At 46.3% G+C, this 15841-nt stretch overlaps 1 long non-coding RNA gene across 3 annotated transcripts in view; it reads right to left on the bottom strand.

The window, feature by feature from the left end:
• Positions 1-15841, bottom strand: part of LOC137844039 (uncharacterized) — a 162827-nt gene that overhangs the window by 25064 nt on the left and 121922 nt on the right. The gene's annotated exons all lie outside the window — the stretch shown is intronic.

The following is a 15841-nucleotide window of genomic DNA, read 5'->3' as shown; positions in this document are numbered from 1 at the left end:
ACCCCTTCATCCACAACACTGGGTAGGAAATTTGGAAAGTTTTCCTGAGCTTCTTTTATCAAACCATCCTCATCCAAACCCAAGCCCGTTGGGAAAGCCGAGAGCCTGCTGTTGTTTCCACTGCTAGATGTTTTGTACTTCGTTAATCCCTTCTTCCCAATTTGCCATTTCACCCCGCTAGCACTGGAACAAGGGAGCTGTGAAGATAAGCAAAATAGGCCCAAAACCCCCTGACGGAGAGGTGATGACATCACCAACCATCTGGAGCCTGTGGTCTTCCAGAGAAGAATCTCAAAAACTAATTAAAAATAAAAATATGCTGCGTCATAAAGGCTGAACTGCCAGCAGGACCGCGGATAAATCAGCGATCAGCAGACCCTCCCCTCCTCGCAGCACCTCCCAGTAACTCCAGTTTTGTGACAGGGAGGGAGAGCAGCACAATGGGGAGAGGTGGCAGCGAGTCACGGAGCTCTGCGAGCTGGGAGCGGGAGCTCTCATCTCCCCGGGTTGTTTCACTGCCTTCCATCTGCCACCTTCGGACACGTGCAGACCTCGCAGCCACCTTCTCTTCTCTTGATGGCAGGGAAATACATCACACCCTCAGAAATTCCTCCTCATTCCAGGCTCCTCCGCTGTTCCCATCCCGCTCACACACACCACAGACCCCTCTCCAACCTCTCTTTTGGACCCTAACCCCCCCGGTTTGCTGCGAACAACCAGCAGAAGCAGCAGCCTCTCACCCGTTCCTACTACAGACGGGAGCAGAATCATGTTCTACGTTTCATTTCAGTGACAAAATCTCTATAAACCATCACACGGCGCAAAACCTAGTGACCTTCAAGGCTACTAAGTGGACTTTTTTGGTTTAATTCCAGCTTAGACCCCAACGCAGCAGGGTGGTGATGGCTCTCCAAGCTCCGCTCCGTGCAGCACGCCGCCTCGCTCCCGGTAAGGTCAGGAGGCTCATCAGCAACAAACCTGCTAACGGCGACTTCACAAAAGGCAATTTCTCTTCCAGGCTCCATCACTCTATTAATGAACCCGTAAGCTAAAGAACAGCACTTTCCAAGATTTATAGACCTTTTTTTTTTTTTTGCCTGTTAGCGGCCTATCAGCTCTGGAGAATAATTTCATCTTGCGCGGCTGGATGGGGTAAGACAGAAAGCTGCCCTGCCGAAGGTGTTTTCTTCCCCAGACGGACTTCCCATGATATTCCCACAAGGAACAGCAACCAGGCTGTGTTTGTACTGCTAAAGCAGCAAGTGGACACATCCACATCCAGAGAGAGCCTCCATCTCCCTCTGCCACTGAGTTACTGAGGCTTGTCTCAATCGTGGCACTGAGTTATTTTTGCACCAGAGGTCTCTGGGTTGCAATCAACAACTTCATTTTTTCAGTCACTTAGCATCTGCTGTGTTGATTTCCCATTGATTTTTATCTGTACGTAGCCTTTAAAAGCTGCTACCATGAGGCCCAAATAGGAGGCTTTCAAACTCCTAAGTAGGGGTTAAGGCCAAGAGCAACTTTTGGCCAAGTGCAAGAACTGTGGAGCCACATGCGAAGCTGCCCCCTCTCGCCTTAAAACACCTCTTCCCAGGAAAACAAAAGAAAACGGAGCAGTGCTTCCTCAGGGCTGGGAGGCTGCCTCCTGGACCTCTTAATTTCTATGGCTTCCCTAAAGATCGTGTCTTTAATAGAGTATAAAACATTATAAAACATCTAGTTCCTGATACTAAGCAGCTCATCACAGAAGAGGTCCTGATTTTGCGATGGTTTCTCTCATTTTCCTGTCCTCCAGCAGTAATTGTTCCTGCTCCGTGCGAGGAGCAATCAATTCAGCAGAGGGAGGAGCAGGACTCAGGGCGAGTGGCTGAGCCGCTTGTGTCCTCTAGGTACAAGTGGCCACAACCTCATCAGAGCCTTTCAGGAGAGCTGATGAAAAGTGCTAATAGAAACCAGGTATTTAAACGATGACTCGGTCAGAATTATCCAAAGTGATGCCCTCAAATTTGTTTTTCTCAGATGTTTGAGCCCTTCTGAGGGCCATAGAGGATGAGACCAAGCAGCAGAGATGACAGAAGTGGGAATCCCGCGTGGCGCTGCTGTCTCACCTTCGGAAAGCTCTGATTTATCTACACACAAATGAAAGGGACTTTCACACCAAGGACTCTGCAATGTTTTAAGAGCTTTTCTTGTCTTGATTGTAATGCCATTTGAAAACGAATCCATGTGGCTTTAGTTTCTCTGCTTCCATTTGCCCAGCCCTTGCCAGTGACTGTCCCAGGGCTGAGACCGGCGTCTGGAGCAAACCCAGCAGGTGGGACTGGGAAAAGTCCAAAAAATTGGGCTGCAAAAGGCAAAGGGCAGTCTGTCTGCAGATTGCTGTGCTCATCGAGGCAGAAGCACCACGACGAGAGAAGATTTTGTTGCTTCGGTTTTGTCCAGTTCACCCAACAGTCCCCAGCGTGGGTGCGCAGTGGGGCTGGGGTTTGGCACCAAGGATGATGCCGGGGGAGATCACGGAGCGAAGGCACAGCCCTGACGGTGGGGACATGCAGCACAAGCCACGTGCATCGCTCTGCTCTGACCCCACAGCCCCCGGAGGTCCCAGCTCGTGCTGAAGCCGCCTGTGTCAGGTTGTTTGCACTGCAGGAGACAGCCAGGGGCAGCTCCCAGACAGGCTTCAGAAGATGAAGAAAAGAGAAGACTGGGAGGTTCTTCTAAAAACCGATCCCATTCCGTTACGAATTCATGCCATTTGGGGGCCACATTAATCTGGCTGCCTTCCCTCTGTAATTTATCTTTAAGCATAATCTTGAACGTCTAAAAAGAAAAGTGTTTTATTTTCAAAGGAAAGCGAGCAATTCATAAAACATTATATGTTGACACATTCTGGAGAATATAAAGGGGCTCATTGCTCTGATTCAGGACCTATTTGCATAATTTTTCCTTCTCTCACCACAGGTAAATCATGGCTAAATATTGAAGCATTTATCACCTGGGCGTTTGCAAGCCAGACTTCACACGAGCATAAAAGGGAGGGCCACACTTTCCCAAGCACATGCATCAAACTACAAAAATATTTTGGCACTTGTCTAGCTCTGAGCTCACAAAATGAAGACCATTAAGACCTCTGAGCAGAAATGCCTCTCTTTGGAGGAAATTCACCCTAGAGTTATTTTTCACACGATTCCTAAAGAAGGTCTCAAAGCGGCGCTCACGCATGCCTGAAATGATGCATGGACCTGCACTGCCACTGAGCAGTAGTGAGCTCCCCACCGAGAACGCTCACAGAAATAAATACCAAGAAAAAGCAGGGCTTGGGCGTTCAGTCATCCACACTGAGCCCCTGCTCTGTAGGCTGACCTGTTGCTCTGTGAGGTTGTCCCTCGGTGATGTTGGGACGTTTAATTTGGCTCAGAACGGCTGGCTGCGTCCTCAGCTAACTGCAGCTGAGGTGACCTCGCATCGGATGCTGACACGAGGATCACGTCTTGCTCGAGTTCCTGTTCAGCACCTCTACAATATTTAACAGAGAGTCAATTGGAAATGTGTTTTACACAGCAGAAGCTTTCAGCCCTAAACAAATGAAAACAGGACAGAATAAAATGTGTTCATCCTTACACTGTCCACTCCTATTTCAACCCAAAACGGTGACTAAGGGGCAAATAAATACATGAGGAGAAACATTACTGTCTGCCACGGAACGTCAGACATTTTCCCTTGTCTCATCTTCCATTTTCCCTTCTGTTGTCCTAATAAATAAAATAATACTTTGGGGATTTGGATTTACAAACAAACCATCTCCGTATTTGGCTATATCTTCTATAGCAACACAAGAGGAAGGTTCTGTTACTCAATAACTAACTGTACACAGAAAACGCATACAAATTATTGCAGCTGTCGCTATCACAACTTAGGAGTAAATGCAGATGGCATGAAATAATATTCACAAACAGCTAATAGAATTTTAATGGCTTTAGAAAGAAAATAAAATGAACGACACTGTATTTACTTGCGATACGACGGGGATTTATAGTGTGCCAGTGCAAGTAACGAGTCACTTTGGACCTTGCATTTTCACACATTCAGAAGTGGGCAAGTCCCTGTGGGTTTTATTTATGGGAAGTTTAAATAGCAATCATAATTTGTGAAATATTCAAGGATGCATCTGCATAAAGTATGATGTTCGCATTATGCAAATGTCATGTATGATGAATGAAATGCATCAAATGTCTTGAGGACACCCAGATGTTAAGCCTACCAGGATGCCAGGAAACATGGAAGGAGGTGAAGAACATGATTTCTTCTTGACTTAATTGATTTTCATGTTCCAGCATCACCTTCTAAATACTTCCAATCAAGAAGCAAGCTACAGTTACAGTTCACTTGTTGTGGTTGTCTTCTTTAATCATCATTCTCACTTTCCTTTTCCCAGAGCAGCCCAAAACTCAACACAGCCTTTTAAATGGTTAAAGGAGAACATTTCCAGACACACGCAGCGTTCAAGTATGAATGCTTACTAGCTAAGTACCACATTGGTGTCGTGCTTTCTTTACATTTTTTGTTTTGTGGCCAACGAGGGCAGAAAGACCACGCTGCAGCTGGCTGTAAGCCGCAGTCCTGCCTGCATTGAGGCTGGTGGGACCGTGGTCACGGCACTAACGAAGGGCTGGGAACCAGAATGAGATGGGGCTTTGGGGGCTGGCAGGGTGGCACAAAGCTACCGGAGGCTTTTCCTTGTAGACTTGGGAGTACACATCTTAAAGATCCACAGTGAAGAGTAAGATCTATGACAGAGTAAAAGCCTGTCCTAGTGGAATCTGCAGGAGCTGTGCCTTGGACATTGTTCAGAGCAGGAATCATCCCTGACACTGAGCTCATTTTCCTTATACTTGGGGCAAACAGATGATGGGCGTATTTCTGTTCTGTTACTGCTGAAGAAGATGAGAAGTTTTATTTAATGAGCAGAGACGTGTCAGTACAGCTTTTCCATAGGGTAGGGGAGAACGAGGCTGTAGCAGGTGGGACACAGAGCAGATGTCAAACACTGAGAATCTGCACACGTGCGGGACCTCTCTTGGACTGTGCTTGCTGAAATCATGAACATGTCAGCAGTGGGAGCAACCCCGTTCTGAAACAGAGGGAAAAGATTTAGGGTAAAATCCTTAAAGGTATCTAAGCAACTGAGAAGCCCAGACTGTGAAGATTCATTTAGGCTTTGCAGGAAGGCTCAGTCCTGACCGCGGATGGGGTCGCTCCGATCAGGCACTGTGCGGAGCAGCCGGCCCCTTCGCTTTCCTTAATTTGAGTGCTGGAGCAGACCGTGACTCTCAGCAGCACTGCTGAGATGCTGTTGGTGAGATCAACTATCCAAAGTATTTATCTCAAAGTGACGCTTTGGGTAAAATTGAGTAAGCTCCTAATCAAGTTAGAAATGTAAATCTCAGTTAACTTCAGTGACGCTGATCTTATTGATAAGGCGAAGCAGTAACTGCCTTGAAATAGATTAAAGCTGATAAAAATAATTTTACTACTGAGCATATCGTTTTATATTGTAAAAATGGAATTTGTGAAAGCAAGTCAAAATTATGACTACTGCATCTGTTCACACTGATGGATAGCTTTCAACTGCACGCAACTTGCCACAGCCCGGAATTCATACTAATTTTTGAAAATGTCCCCGGTAAACTAACATTCAGACATAAATACACATCCTTGTCTGACAGGAAATGTATCCCACTTTAAATATCAATATATACCCTCATACCTTCCACTCAGCCTAACTTTCTGAGAGCGATGTGTGTGTGCCCGCACTTCTCGGCAGACGGTGGGCTCCACGTAGTCTGCCTCCCAGCTGGCAGTTGTTTAGCCTGAGACTCTTTCAAAAAACCCGTCAGAGCTCCACAATCCATCTGGAACACTGAAGTCAAGAATATAATTTTTCTTGCACCAGACACTATCAGGCGAAGTGATTAAATCTCCATCAGTCATTTGGTGTAATAGGAATATTGCACAGAGTGGATTGCTGCTGCAGGATCAATAGCTCCTGTTTTATAACAAAAACCCAGGGCCTCGGCCTTGCTTACGGTTTTTCTGGCAGTGAGGGGCTATTATCCAATGGCTGCACTCAATGCCATCGACAACCATGCTTAAATGTTATGGATTCCCAAAGTGTTCATGCAAATTCCACTTACATCTGGCATCGAAACACTCAGCACAAGGCTCCTTGGGAGTCACAGCGACCGAGGCTGTGAGAGTGCGAAGAGAGCACAGCTTTGGACCCGATTTGGGCTTCTAGCAGCTCACGACACAGCTCTTGCTCCATGAAAACACACACCTGGAGGTCGGATGTTGGAGAGGGCACCAGGCGGACACAGAGCTGCTGCTCTGCGTGGAGCTGGGTGGGCTGGCACCACAGCCCTCCCCGAGCAGCCGGGGGACCCGAGCGGTAACTGCCCGCAATGGTGTCCCGCAGGACATCGGGGAGATGAGCCAGCTAGTGGGTTAAGTGCCCTAGAGAAGGAATAAAGATGCTAAGTAAGGGGAAAGAAAGGTTATTAGCCGAGCAGGATTGCTCCCCATGGTCCCGTCCCCAGCGCCTTTCTCCGGCCACTGCTGAATGCTCCGATGGAGCCTGGCCCTGGCGGGGCACGGCGCAGCCTAACAGGCATCGCTGCTGAGATGTGAAGCCTCAATACCCCTGACTTAATTTCAGCCCATATTTCCTTGCTATACCCTCATGTTTAGCGCTCGCATTATGTTTGCCATTAATAACACGCAGCAGAATATATAGAAGCAATAACGTAACAGCACACGATATTGTTCTTCCCTTGACTTGGGACTTCCTCGCTCTTTGCTGATTTGTATCGTGGCTCTCCTCGACGTATTTCACGTGTGTGAGCCTGAATTTATACTGCAGCAAACCAAGGCACTGGCTTTAATGCATCTCCTTCTCTCACCTCCTTGGAGTGCATGAATCTTCCACCTCCCCTACGCTGCACAGATATTAAACACATTATTCTGCTTTGATTGAATACCAGTGGAATTAAATTCCTTCAGTGACTTACTCCTTTCTGCTGAAGCTGAGCAGGGAACATGCACTCAGGAAAGCAGAAAGGGAAGAAAGGGGGAAAAAAGGAAGAGGATCAAGCACGGAACTGAAGAGTGATCATTTTCACCTCTATTAGCAGTTTTATGCTAGATATGATAAATTTTAGTTTCAGTGGTGCAAATTCCAACATCTGCTCCATCTCTGCCTCACAGACGTGTTGACAGGTGTAGTCTCCTTTTCAGCATTGCTTGGGAGCTGACAGATGGACTGCCAGCAGTAAATAAAGGGTAAATCCCACAGGCAGTGGCAGGGGGCTCCTGAACTTTTCCTTTGTTTTCCCTCATTTGATTTCATGTCTCCAGACTCTGTACTCACTCTCTTAACAGCGTTTAGCAAGGAATTTCCTTCTCTTTCATCCTTTCTCTTATCTCCCTTGAGAAGATGAAAGCTAAATGATGTTAATCTGCCAAATATTTCTGATCATTACGAGTGCAGCAGAAATCACTCGCTGGAAATTAATTGCAAAATAAAATGAGGTTGGAGAGGGATGTGAACACCTGAACTTCCATTCTGCTCGCATGCTGAAGGACAGCGCTCTGCAGCTCCAGAAACGCAGCACACAACCACAGCTGGTGAAATAGCGCAGGGATCAGCCCATCCCAAAGCCAGCATCTACCCAAATCTCCCCAGACAAGGAAGGAATTGGTCCTCTCAGAGCAGAAGGCAGAACTCTAGGATTTGGTCAGAACAACACAGGAAAGTTTGTAGCTTCCTAACAGAGCACGTTTTTCTTGGATTTCCTAATTCCTTTTCAGCTGCTGTTGGTATTTATAATACTTGAGCACTACAAGTAGAAAGAAAAAGAATCTTGGACATTCTTTGACAAGAATGAGGCTACCCACTGGGAAATAAAAACATGTGAAAGCCGCTTTGCTGTTCTTATTTCTCTGATGAAAGGAGCTAAGCTAAGATACTGAGGAATTTGCTGGCTTTCCTGTTGGATACATCAACAGTGTTCCTGTATTACGAATCACGTTTTGTTGCCTTTTTTTTTTTTTTAACTCTAGCTGTGGGTCTCCTCTTAGCTTAAAATATTCTTGCTTATGATGGCTATGATAAAGTATTCCCTATTACCAATACAGCATAAAGGCATTTTCTGGCTAATACAGACTGTTCTGCAACAAGTAATAATAATCACTCAGATGGTTCTGCCAGCTTTCTTTTTCCTCCCTTCTTTTCTTTCTTTTTTTTTTTCTGCATTATTGCCAGTCAGACCCAGCTGCTGAATGCCTGACAATTTCTAATCTCTCTGATTTAACAGAACCGTGTTGCAGCACAGAGATAGTGAGGACTGGGGCACTGAAAAATTCTCTGTCACGACTGGGACTTCAGAGATTTCAGCTCCTCCAAATGCGGCTGCCAAGGAGGAGCAGGGCAGAGCAGGTGCCAGAGCAGGTACCCGAGTGGTACCCAAGCCCAGACATTGTCCTCAATAGATGGAAGTGTAAGCTCTCTGGAATGGGATGAAAATCTACTAGATGTCCTGATTAAGCTCAAGGAGACAGACCAGTTCAGCCACCGAGGCTCCTAGGCTCAGCAGAGAGGGACTTAACCCCAAACCGGGCGAGAGGCTGGCTGCACTCTGGCACACACACAGCAGAGCCCCTGCGGCATCCTCTGTCCCGAACGAGAGCGGCAGATGGTGTCAGCGAGTGCTGGGGAGTTTATGAGCTCTGCGGAACTGCGCACGGGTGATGCCGCTGAGCAGACAGCAACTGCGAACAGGTGTCTGCTCTGCATTTCGGCCACGAGCTGCTTCTGTGCAGACCCAGCAAACCGCAGTACTGAAACACAGCCTCCCTGAACCACTTCCATATGGACGGATCGGGACAGGGACTGCATTTGCTTTCATATCACTCACATGTCAAAACCCAAACAATCAGGAGTAAAATATTCTGATGTAACTCATACAAACATTCAGACCTGCTTATAACACACACAGAATATGACAGAGCCAGTGGAAAACTGCACCACGTTGGGACTTCAAAGCCTTCTCTCTCCCTTAGTCAGTAGCTGCTTGCCACAACCTCGTGAATCCACGGAGCTGGGTTTTCCCTGCGAGAGCTGGCGATGGTTACTACTGCTTGAACTGCTAGGCGAGACGGACTCCTTGCACCCACACTAGGCTGCTTTTTGGGCTGGGGAGCAGCCCTCCGGAGCCAGACTATCTAAACCCAAAACTTACACCAGAAACTCTGTAAGACTTGGCTTAAAAATATTAATTTGGGGAGCGGGGAGGGGAGTTAATGAATTTCACACTCATGAAGTGTTATCAGATTTTGGTGCCATCTGCTTATGCTTAAGACAGTTTCCAAAGCAGCTTTCCTGTTCTGCTTCAATCCTTTCCTGGTGAGAGACCATGTACAGAGCGGGGTAACCTCTCCTCCGTGCCTGGCCTCCCATGGGAGCCTGTACCAAGCTCTTCAGTCTGACGCTGAATATTTGTGCAGTAAATTTATAAATAGCAACGGCTTTTAACTACTTTGTTGAAGGAAAGGGTGAAATGAAATAGAATGAGAAAAAAAATGGTACATCATGTGGCGGAACAGATTCATACACTTCTGAAGACAATTTTGCATTTGTTCTGTACTGTATTCATTTACTCTCTATTAATCCTAAAGCATAACAAATTCATAGAGGAATTACTTCACCCATCAGGGAGAAAGTAATAGAACAAGCGCAATCACGGCGCCAGCATAAGTAAAAGGAAACAAGCACACAAGGCAAGTTACTATACATCTTGGAAGGAAGCAGTGTATAATTGTTCATATTAGAGACTATTCAGGACAGCAGAACTGGCTTCCAAAACAGCCAGAAGCCACTGCTTGCATGAATTCCTGGGACGCCCATCTTAGCTGTTTGTCTGCATCAAAAGACCAAGTATCTCTTTGAACAGAATAAAGCACCAGCTCAGAGGGGAGTCATTTTCTGAATGGTAAGAATTACGACAGCGTACCTCGGAGATCTTCAATGCAAATAGTCACCTCCCCTGACACCGCTCAGCTTGTGAGATCTAACGGGATCACACAGCTCCACAAGGGCTGAGCGGGGGTTAAAGTCCTTTGACGAGACGCAGCTGATGTAAACAGAGGCATTTGTAAACCCACGTTTGCTGTGATGATGTTGGAATATAGAGCCCTTCTATTTTGGGAGCCTCTTGCATGTTGTCATACAGTCTGACAACTTCCGTACAACTGACAGCCAGATGACATTATAAACGTGGTTCAGGCATATCTGCTTCCACACGGGTGCTTTTCGTTTGCTTTGGTCACTTCACATACGTGCGTTTTGGTGCTCTGCGTGAGCATCTCAGCACTTTATTGTGGGTGTTGCACACACACTACTACAGCACTGTTTTGTATATTCACAGCACTAACAGTGACAAAAGCCATAAACGTATCACACTTAGCTATTTATTGTCCCTTAGAAGTGAAAGGATCCTGTCTGATCTTTCACTCTTCTTTGTGTCTCAAGAAATCAGACCCTTGAGACTACCTTGTGGTGCCTGATACCTGCTGGGCACCAGTGTTCCGTGTTATGTCATGTCCTTCACGTGGTTGTGGAAAATGGGAGTGAGAATGCCCAGTTCTGGAAGAGATGGAAAAGAAACAACAGCTCTGCAGAGATTTTATTGAACTTCTGTGCATGACTATTTCACAGGGAGCTCTCTGCTGTTGACCCCAGGTGGTACATACATAACTCCTCCAGAACAAAATACACACAAACCTTATCTAGAGACATTAAAGAAAGCTGCTTGACATTGAAAATCAAATTGATTTCTTGCCAAGATTTCACAAGGGCATGTGTGACAGCAAATGACATGCTTAAGCCTTGCAAGAAGAAAATAAACATGTCCAATGCAAAACCCATCACTTTCTGTGCCAGCTTGAATTACGCACATCTGTACTGATTTGACACCCAGCTTGCTTGGCAGCAGAGGCAAAGCGTGTGTTGCCACAAGCTGAAATAGATAAATAGGGTAGGGCATCGCTCAGTGACTTCTATAAGGCTCAGCCTCCTATGCAGAGACAGCAGCCACAGTGTTAAGTAAATAGTGCCCAGTCTCTTTGTTTCTCTCTCCTCCATTTGGCAAGAACTGCTTGGGAAGCCACTGCTGCTGCCATCTGATTTGCTTTTTCATCTTCCCTTTCATTCTGTGCTATGTACTGAGCAATTAGCCATCAGAAAACCGTTGACCTTCTTCTTTCTTACAACTGGGTTGAATTGCAAGTCAGGCAGAAACAGCCTTATTCCAAAAAGCCTGAGACTTAGTGATTAAGGTGCTTTGTTGGATAAAACACCTGAAGCTTACACCCTTGCAGCAAACCTGGCTGAGCAGGAGCTTGAGCACAAGGCTCCCTCTCACTGAGTGCTTTTTAATTTCTGGAAAACTGGTGTTCAGTGTGAAATGAGGTCGGCTATCTGAACTCCAGTTTCTAAACAAAAGCACTAGGATTGTTTGCTATCGCCCTGCTGTGTGATACAAGGTCTCTTATCCCCCTGACATCACTTCTCTCGAATTATTTGTCAAATTAGAGTGCAGTCTCTTCAGGCCAGGCACCATCCTTTAAGACAGGTATATGCTGTGCCCAGCACATTGGGACACGGGCTGCTGGGGCACTATAAATAATGCTCCCTGTTTCACTACCTGGTGAACAGAAACAAATGTTTCTTTAAGTCCCTGCACACTTCCATCCACCAGAGATTAATGGAACTGCCACCTCCTGCCGTGCATTTTGCTATATTAACATAAAGTTTCTATTGCACAGCAGTTTGATCCATTTGTGTTTATTTAACTCCTGTGTTCTGACAGAAGAAGATGGAGAATCTGCATAATTAATAATGACCCAGGCAATCTCACTTAATGCCTGCTCTGAAACCCCTGACTATCCTTGTTAACTAACGACATCTATAATAGTGTCAGACAGGTAAAAGACTCCCTTAGTCTGCTGAGATATTATTCACCTGGGATTATCAATGGGTGTTTTTCAGCGCTAGCCATTAGCTGGAAGTGCTCAGGTCATTCATAAAACTTCTTTTACTTTTCACAAAGGGAGCACAAAAGCAGGGCTAGAGCAAAAAGCCATGCCTCAGAGCGAATCTCCTCTTTTGTACATCTTGCCACAGCCGTCCTCCTCCCTCAGCAGGGCAGAAAAAAACCATAATGGCCCCATCTATTTCCCTGAAGGGTGATTGTCCAGCTTCAGTTCTGCCCTACATAACAAAAGTTCGGGAAATTTTTAGAAAAATGTCAAAGTCGGGTCTAAGTAAATATTTTTAAACACCCCTGAAGAGCTGGCATATCCTGTGCTCGCTGCACCAAATCCTCCTGACAGCCCTGGAAAGAGAAATGCCTCCTTCACCATCACAGCACACCGTGCTTGCTGCCGAGGGCTCACTCGGTGCTCGGAATCTCCCACACCCCTCCGAAAGGAGACGTCCTGCTTTGGGGACGGCTGGGGACGGGTGCCAGGCCCTGCCACCAGGCCCGGTGTCCCTTTGAACCAAACCCAGGCAGCTGCACGGCAAAGTAATCGCACTGCCAACAAGTCCGCGAGCTGTGGCTGGCGCGTCGAGAGCGCGGCTGCCGAGCTGTTGTCCCAGCTTATTATGCAGCGAGCCTCTGCTGCCCTTAAGCATTCGCTCTGTACCAACACTATTTTTATTTCCATTTAATAGCAGTTTTAAATGGATTTAAAGACCGTGCTCCTTGCGCGTCTCTATCACGGAGCATCGAGAAACAGGGAACTGTGAATTTTAAGGTCAGAAAGCTTAAAGCCACCAAGCTGAGGTTTGTTTGCTTGAAGAACAGCCAGAGGGCAGCCCAGAGGAGCAGAAGCTCCACAGGCGGTTCCTCACCGCCATGTCCCGGCCCAGGCCGAGCTGTGGGCGCAGTGGCAGCGGGTTTGGGCCATGACGGGGAACATGGAGCTGCCACAAGGGCAGGTGAAGGAAAAGAGGGCGCCAGGCGCTGACTGTCACGGACCAGGCCGCAGCGAGCCCTGGCTGAGGGCTGAACACCACAAACTGTCCCCACAGACACCAAGTGGCCGTGGGGAACGTGAGGGGAGCAGGGGCAGTGCCGGCTGCTCGCTGGGTGCCGGCTCCAGCCCCTCATAACCACCATGGACTTCACAGAGGCCTTTGGCCGCCAGGTCCCTCTGAGGGAGGCAGTGGGAGCACTGAGCGGGCAAAGGCTTTATTTCCTCAGACCAAGTAAACTTGTCTAATCCGGTAAACTAATATCAGAACAATGCCGTTTGCCAAATCAGATGAAATGCTTGTAACAAGGGCTAATCAGATTCTACATTAATGAGAGAAAATATGAAGCTAATCAACACCCAGGCAGGTCTCTAGGCTGCAGGCCTATTAAACTTCATAAAAAATTAATGACTGAAGGAGCAAAATCGTTTGTAAGGGGTCTCCTGTGGCAGGGGAAGCGTCTTGAGTACCGTTCACCTCTCATTACACTGAATTAGCCTCACTTTCCAACCCCAAACATCATCTAGGCAGCCGCGTTTTCTGCTGGGCCCTGGGTAGCTGTTTCGAAAGAGCCTTGACATATTTCTCCATCCTCCCTCCCTCACTAACCCCTTCTGCTCCACTTTTGTGATGGCTTTTTCCATTTTAATTAAGGACGTGTACTGCAGCAGCTCCCCGGAAATACCTTTGTATCACCAGGACCTCTGGTCTGAGGAGAAGCTCAGAGTGCAAGATTTGGGCAAAAAATCAAGGCCAGGAGAAGTGCCTTCTCTGTATGAGGGGGGAAGGCTGTTTTTGTACAAGTTACCTTATAGGAATGCAAAAGGGAGATGGAGAGAAACATGGAGTTGCGAAGAGAAATTGTACAGAGAGACAGATAAGTTAGAAATGTCTTGGCAACGTTAATTTATTTGATAACTGCCCTGAAATACTGCTCCAAATTCAAACCAAACCCCACACGTATTTATGAGACTGACTTCTATTTTGTTTTGCATATGCGTGTGACTTTTGCACTTCTTATGCCCAGATGGAAGTAGATACGCTGGGCCAGACCCAAAAGAGGGATGGCTTCAAAATATTTTCCTGTTTGGAAATGGATTTTCATTTGGAAGCAAGACTGAGGGAATTTTGTGACACCTGCAAGACTGCTCTGCAGACATCGGGCTCCTGTCTCCACTGCAATTTAGTCTCAGTGCTGCCAGTTACACTGCACCACCTCCAGCAAATTATGAATTACTAATAAGATGCAAATGTAGATCATAATATAATGAACTGTGCAAAAGTGGAAACAAGGCAGGTTCTTCCGGCTGACATCTGCTGAACAAAATAGTTACCCCACTGATTTCAGCTGTTCTAGTCAAGTATAAATAAAATAAGCTAAAACTGCCCAGTCTGGTCCTTTTCCCCACACGCATTGTTTGAGTTCTCACATAATTGCAAGGTTGTGCGCAACAGATCACTTGAAATGATCTTCTGTATTCAATGTTGTGGAGGTAAAACAATCATTTCTTAGATTTTTTGGCTGGGAAAACAAAAGGCCCTTGGAGTAAATCTTAAATATTTAATGCATTATGTAAATTAGACGTTTAAGTACATATCTGGTTTAGTAAAAGAAAAGTAGAGGAGGTACATTAAAAAGTATGAGAAAGACATCTGGAGGATTCAGTAATCATTGTTTCAGTACATGTGTCTCAGAAGACCCAGAGGTTTTGATCTGAAATGTCTTCACGCCTGAATGGTTGTCTGGGGCGTAGTCCCGGACCTATTTATAACCTGGTGCAGCTGAATTAAGCCTCTCTTGTTTCTTAATCAGGTTACAGGAGACTGTCATTTATGTCTTCTGTATTAAGATGTTTCATTTCCTCTCCTTATGTGGTGTTGCAGTACTTCAGTGGGAACTCATTGCCAGTAATGAACCTGCTTTGAGAATGGAAGTCCCACAGCTTATCAAGGCTTAATCTTTGCACATGGCACTAGAGACAAGGCCAGCCCCCGCTGCTGTGGATTTTGTGAAATCATTTACCTCTGTGCAAATAAGCGTACGCTTCTGCCATGTTGGTTTAGCAGCAGCTGACATTCGCTTCGCTCTCATCTCACAGCGATGCACGGAGCTGCATGAGGGGCAGAGCCATGCAAAGTGCATTTTCTGTGGCCTGGTCATATTGAAATCCAGGTAATTGGATTCAAGCAGCACCATACAGCAGCGATTAGCACAAACTACTATGGTAGCTGGATCTGTATGATGCATAGTGGGTTCCCATATATTTACTTAGGCAAATGAGCTGTGTTTGCACTTGAGCAATGCTTAGATGAGCTGTGAACCCAACTGGAGCTGTGGGTACACCCTTCCTCTTCCTTCCCCTGAAAGGTTTGGGACAAATTCTCACCCAGCAGGTGACACTTCTCAGCTACACAGTTCAGACTTTGGGAGTTTAAAGATATGAATTTCACAGCTTAGTACATAGAGGGGAACAAATTGGCTAAGTCTGAAGCAAAGACAGATCCTAAAATTCATCTTTCATGAACACCAGCTTAAAGTGCCTCCATTTTAAAAGCCATGCAAGCCCCTTTGGAGATGCAGGTTTAAATCTGTAAATCTCCCACTGAAGATAAATGCAAAAATGAAAATTTATCTGAATGCAAAATATGTGGGTAAAGTGCTGGCTATATGCTTGCTGGCTACAATTCAAAAGCAATAAAACCACTCTTAATGCCTGCATCATCTGTTCCAGCTCCTCAAAAAAA

Source organism: Anas acuta, chromosome 24 (assembly GCF_963932015.1).
Source record: "Anas acuta chromosome 24, bAnaAcu1.1, whole genome shotgun sequence".
In the NCBI taxonomy this organism is placed as follows: domain Eukaryota; kingdom Metazoa; phylum Chordata; class Aves; order Anseriformes; family Anatidae; genus Anas; species Anas acuta.
This window is presented reverse-complemented; position numbering and strand designations above follow the sequence as displayed.